The sequence below is a fragment of the Nannospalax galili genome, unplaced genomic scaffold (genome assembly GCF_000622305.1).
Source record: "Nannospalax galili isolate Female #2095 unplaced genomic scaffold, S.galili_v1.0 scaffold238, whole genome shotgun sequence".
NCBI lineage: Eukaryota > Metazoa > Chordata > Mammalia > Rodentia > Spalacidae > Nannospalax > Nannospalax galili.
Window position 1 is genome coordinate 3,287,986 of NW_008341888.1, and position 7,005 is coordinate 3,294,990.

A 7,005-nucleotide genomic window follows, 5' to 3' on the forward strand; every position below is an offset into this window, starting at 1 on the left:
GCACTGGCTGCTCTTGCAGGGGACCCAGATTCGATTCCTAGCACCCACACAACAGCTAACAACCATTTGTAACTCCAATTACAAGGGAATCTCTGACCTCCGTGGGCATTGCATGACATGGATGCACTTATATACTTGCAGGCAATACACTCATACACATAAAAATAATAAGTAAATTATTTAAAAACCAAAATAAATAAGTGCAAAGAAAGGAAATGATAATACAATGGAAAACCAACTTACAGAATGGAAAAAAATACTTAGAAGCTATTCATCTGATAAGGCATTAATACCTAGAATATATCAGTAACTGTCATGACTAAATTATCTAAAAAATAAGATCTTGAGTTTTAAAATGGCAAAGAACTTGAATAAACATTTTTCCAAAGAAGACATACAAATAATCAATAAGAGACATGAGAAGTTCTTCTATATCACTCCCCATCAGTGAAATGTAAATCAGAACTATGAGTAAAAAATGGGATGTGTTGACCAGAATGTGAAGAAAAAGGAAACTAGGTAAAACAATATGGAGTTTTGTCAACAAAAATTAAAAATTGAACTACAATATGACCCAGAAATCCATCTTCTGGAGATATACCCAAAGGAAAGGAAATTGGCATATAACAAAGATATCTGCATTTTTGTGGCATTAATTATTGTCAATAGCCAAGATACAGAAATAATGTAAATGTTCATTACACATGAATAGATAAAATAAAATGGAATATATACAACCTAACTAGTCTTCATTTCATATACAAATGATCTTGCAAATTTTTTCTTTATGTAATCATTATGGAAGTTGAAAGAAATCCATACCTCCACTAATTCAGATATTTTTAAAATATTTTCTTCTTGTGTGTGCATGTGAGTGTGTGTGTGCAAGTAAACATGTACCATAGTATGCACATGGAGGTCAGAGGACAACTCTCAGAAGTCCATTTTCTCTCTTCACCTTTTTCAAATGACTTTCAAATATTTGAGTAGAGTGCTTCAAGTTTAAATATCTAGAAAGCCCCCTGCTATTAGAACACATAATTTCTTTTAAAAAGAAACTAACAAATCCAGGAGACAGAAAATCAATAAAAACATAACTGAATTGAACAATATTATAAATCACCAGGATATAATGAACAATAGACAACATTGTTGGATAGCAGACTACACATTCATTTCAAGATCATTTGGAACATGCACCAGGATAGAACACATTCATTCTGGGCAATAAAACATGCCTTAAAACTTTTAAAAAATAGAAATCACATAAAATATACTCTCAGACCACAGTGGAACAAAATTAGGAGTCAATAACAGGATATTGTAGGTACCACACATCTGTAATCTCAACTACCTGGGAGGCCTAGCAGGATGATTACTTATGTGCAAGTGGTTAAGGCAAGTCTGGGCAACATAGCATCACTTAAAAAAGAAAAAGAAATCAGGCCAGGTGTGGTGGTGCACACCTTTAATCCCAGCACTCAGGAGGCAGAGGCAGGTGGATCTCTGTGAGTTCAAGGCCAGCCTGGTCTACATAGTGAGTTCCAGGACAGCTGGGGCTACAGAGAGACCCTGTTTCAAAAAGACCAAAAAAACAATAACAAAGGGAACTGAAAAATCCCATATGTAAAGATTTAAATAATACACATACCAAAGAAGTCATAGAATAACTGAAAAAATATTTTGAAACATATAGAAATAAAAATCTCATCAAAATTTGTGAGATTAAGTAAAATCAGTGCTTAAAAGAAAATGTATGCATCCAATGTATATATCAGAAAAGTAAACCAATCTAAAATCAATTACCTAAACTTTCATATTTAAAACTTAAGGAAAGTACACAAATTAAATACAAAGTAAGTGGGAAAAAAAGACATAATAAATATTAGAGCAGGAATCAGTGAACTTGCAAACAAGAAAATGAATAGAAAATTTTAACAAAATGAAAAGTCAATCTAGTTATAAACATTCATAATACTTTTTATGACCACAAATTTGATAGCATTGATGATATGGATCATGTCTTAGTTATATTTCCCATTGCTGTGATAAAATATCCTGACAAAAACTTAATGGAGAAAGGGTTTATTTTGGTTCACAGAAGATACAGTCCATCATGGTGGGGAAGTCATTATTGTAAACCTTAAGGTGGCTGTTCAAATTGTGACTGTAGTAATGAATAAGAGTGTGGTGAATGCTTGTACTCAGCTATTTTTTTTCTGTTTTTTTTTATTTTAATTAAAAGAAGCATTTCATTACAACAGCATTAACCTATTCAATAACATTTTTCTGAGCTAGGGTACATCTCTTTCAAAATTGGCTGTACATTTCTAGGTTTACAGATGAATTATTACGCTTATATAATCTTTTACTCATTATAAACTCTATGAGACATAAAATTAAATGAGGTTCCAACGTTTAAAAAAGATCTCCACTGCGTTGTCAAAACACACAGTTTCATACAGAAAAATTCATTTCAGGGCTCTTGACATTGAGACGTTTTCACATGCATTTCTAATCTCTATATACACGACTATCACTGGTCACAGTCACCCACCTTCTGAGCTCCTCGGCATCTGAGCATGAATACAAACTCGTCAGGTAGACAGCCTTCCTCTCCCACTAGAGCCTCCATACTCTGCTATCCCTGCCACTGTCCACTGTGCTGTCAGCTATTTTACTCCTTCTTAGTCCATGAGTGTTCTCGCTCATGGAATGGTGATGACCATAGTGCGTGAGTTTTCCCACCTCAGGTAGCCTAATCAAGATAATCCATCACATGTGTGCCTGGAGGTTTGTCTCCAAGGAGAGTCTATTGAAGAGGAAAATATATAATTTGTGCATTTAATATTGTTCACCATACAGTTTGCATGACCAATTTCTCTTTATGTTATATTTGTCTTTGTGCTTTAGGATATAGTTATTGTCACATACTGCTTTACTTAATAAATGCTTTAACCATAAGCTTATAGTAGAACTAACAATGGAGAGCTCAAGGAACCATAAGCACTAAATTATTTGATGAGACCTGTAATGCCAAGTTCTCCCCTGGGAGACCCACGCACTCTCTCTGCCCTGAGGTCCACACCACCCTAATGCCCAAATGACAAAAACAACACTATGCATTCCATTCAGGTTTTTGTATAAAGTTTATGATGTGCAAAAGAAAGTTACTTACAAAAGCATACATTCATGGGCTCTGACCCCTACACCTCAGTTTTTTGAGATCCACCACTGCTAGCACCCCACCTGTGCCATGTCCTGCACCCCACCAAAATGGCGACTACTTGCCACTTCCTGGCTTCCTCAGTGTCTGTCCTTAGACCCTCTCCCTCATGCAACTGAAGCTGACTGATTGGGTGGGAGGGGTGACTGTCTCTAGTTTTTTTGGAGGACATGCCTATCCAACAGACCCGTTTGCAATTGTCTTGTTTACTAAATTCCATTGTAAAAATGTTTAACTAGTTGCCAGTAAGTCTGTCTTTATAGTTAACTTTTAACTGCTTACCCATTAAAATAATTCCCTGAAATTGCTTTATGGCTATCTTTTGACATATAGGTAAAATAAATTGTAAATTTGGGTCATAGTTTAAGCCTACCAATGAAATAGTTGCTAAAAGATGACATCTAAAACTCTATAAAACCTGCAAATTAAACTGGGGAGTCATTCAGAATTTTGGAGTACTATCCCATCAAAGACCACATGTATGGAATAAAGTGGTGAGATCTGCAACCCTCTAGGTAAGGTGCTTGGTTTCTCAGCTTCCTGATTTTCCATAACAGTTGGGAGCCCCAGTGAGATTATGAATTTCATTGACCCCTTCTGCTACTGGAGCAGGACCCTGCTTAGACTGGGGAGAGAGACACCAAGATGAATTGGAGGAAGGTATGCTGCCTGACAGTTTTTCAGGTTCCACACTGGGTCAGTACCTTACTCTCCACCAACAGTTGGGCCCTGACCAGACATAAAAAGGAGTGGTGGACCAACTTACCAAGAATTAGGAATAGCTGCAGGAAGTAGTAACATCCCAGGACCTCGCCTTATCTGTAAGGATTGAAGTAGGGATTGATTATCTCTCAAAGGGCAACTATAGTAAGCTCCAGAAAAGTTCAGAGCATAAACTGCTCATCTAAGCTTCAGGGAATCATGGAGCCTGCAAGCAGCAAAGGGACAACATGGTAAGGATAAGGAATATGCTGCTTGAGGGGGTCACTCACAGGAGAGGCCAAGGGATGCAGAGATAACCCAAAAGGAGGGAGAAAATGTTTGATTAACCTCTTTATGTGTGGCTGAGTGACCTGATTTGCATCCACTTCAGGCCTGACTGAGGTTGTGAACATACAGCTGGACATGCTTAAAATTTCCTCAAGGCTACATGGTCCAAGTGGGTTCACCCTGCATTTTCATAGCAGCAGCATATGATCTCTGGTGGGATCTGACTAGTATCTGATCATAAGTCACAAAGAAGAATCCACTATGCTTAAGCTCTGTCTAAGCTCCCCTATGAACCCCAGCTAGGCAAAAGCTTGAATTCTCATGTCCTTGGAGGGGGCACTCACTCTTTCTTTGTCTTGCATCACTGAAGGAGGGGGGATGCAGGAAGAAGTAAGTGAAACAAAACTTCCATAAATCTCAAAGACCCCACTGTCCAGGTGGCTAGGGAAACCACTTTCCTGAGGCAATCTCCATCCTACATACCCATTCTGGATATGGATATTTAGTCAGCAGGCTCAATGTTTCTCAAGGCCTGCCCATTCTGTACTCCAGCCCAAATTGTTGGCCCATAGACATTTTCTTTCATAATGCAGAGAACTCAGTCAGACTCAGAAATCCCTATTTCCCTGAAGGGCTGCAAGATTCCAGGGGAAATGAGGTGACAGTTCTGCCACAAACTTCTGTCATGGCCTCACCTTCAGTAAACATTTGCCCCTCCACCACCACCAGAGTCCTGGAGAAGGTTTTGTCAGAGCACCTCTTGCTTACTTCACTGTGTTCTAATGCACTGGTCAAACACTTTGTCACCTCCTCTAATTTTGCTGGTTTCTTCCAGAGTCATTTTAAATGTTGTTCTCTGTGTTCCTTATACTCTAGATTATGGGTACTTAATCCATGATTGTGTATTGTAAATTGTAGTATGGTTTTTCTAATCCAGAGAGTTAAACTGATAGTCCACTTTAACAGGAAAATTCTCCCTGAGAAATATGTTTACCTCTTATCTAAGAAAAAAATAAAATAAATAAAATATAATATAAACTGGAAAATTATAATTTTTAAATGTCAAAAAGACTAAGTGACTATAAGAAAGCTATCATAGCCTGCTCTCTAGAAAAAGACAAAGAAGATTTAAAAGACAATCTCAATCAAAAAAAAAAAAAGAAATTCTTTTGTTTTATAGACAGGTAACCATTTGTCATACAGACCATATAGGCAAAATGTCTGAGGCTTGGCCTGTAAAGGAATCCCCTGGACAAATGCATAGAGGTTTTGAGGAGAACAAACGCTTTGAGTCCATCTAGTTGTCACTGGAAACAATTTTATACAGAATAAACCACTGGTTGTTTTACAGGGAAACAAGGGTCTTTATTAGTAAGTTGTCATGTGCTATTTTGGCTTACGAGAAGCTAACTCTGGAGATGGGATTTGCTGTCTCACTTCAGACTCAAGCATTTTTATCCCTAAGTGTCCTGCAAAATGCCTTTCTTGAGACAACCTGGGACTCCATGACAAGGAAGAAGCCAACAGGACAACCCAAGGATAAAGATATTGTATCCTTAAAAAAACTAATGGGACACTCTATTTTGTTACAATAACAAAAAGTAAATAACACAGACTAATGAAGATGTAAAATAAGTACCAAGGTTTATTTAATTACTTAATAAATGAACCAATAGGATAGTTCAAAGCAAGAAATAAAGGATTCTTTATAGTCCATGGAGAGGATAAAGAGGACCATCTGCCAAAAAAATGTCCTGTCAGTAACTCTAGCATCACAGCTTTAACAGAATTTTTATTAATAATTATTACTGTTTTTATTATTTTATGTGTATGAGTGTATTGCCTGAATGTATATAAGTGCATCCATATCATGCAATGCACCTGGAGGTCAGAAGACCCTGAAACTGGAGTTAGGGATGGTTCTTAGCCACCATGTGAGTGCTGGGAATCAAACCCGGGTCCTTTGCAACAACAGCCAATGCTCTTTACTACTGTGCCATCTCTCTATCCCCTCTAATAGGGTTTTCTTAATTGATGTCTGCATTTCTACTGAGTGTTATAAATGCCAATTTGTTAATGTTTTGCTATGTTCCTGCTACTTCTATCTGCTATTTATAATTATTCAGAATATTCATGGTTTTGGTCAAATAAAAAACATTTTTGAATGTCTTATGTTTTCTATAAGTTTAACCTTGGAACTTTAAAACCCCTTAGTTTAACAATGCATACACAGGAAATATTAAGTTATTACAATATCCTGTGTATGTAATTTTGATTTAGTGCTCTCTTAATAAAGTAATGTTATACAGCACTATCTTCAGGGCCAAAAAACTGTCTACTTCATGAGTTCAGCTGTGTTAACTTACAAAAGATCATCACAGTTGGGCTTGTTGAATGTTGATGTTCCTTTACGGAATGGAGGTAAGCAGGATAATGGACCCCCACTTAAATATTCAGCCATGACTCCCAGCCATTTGTCTTCAAATATGCCCTAACTGCACATGGCCTCATGGTCTTGGGAAGGAATGAAATATATGGCTAGGAAAGGTTAAGGAGAGTGAACTCAACCCATAAGGCTAAGAGGGAGTTGTCATCCACACTGAGTAAAGACTTTCCAATCTATTTGCTCTCCGGTCAGTAACCCCATACCCATGCTCTGTAAGTAAGATCAATAAACTCAATGGTTGCCCAGCGTGAAATTAATGTAAACTTTAATTTATCACTAGAACCTTATGGCAAGAAAAGTTGCTTACTACTCCAGGAAGAAAGTCCTCACAACAGATGGCAAA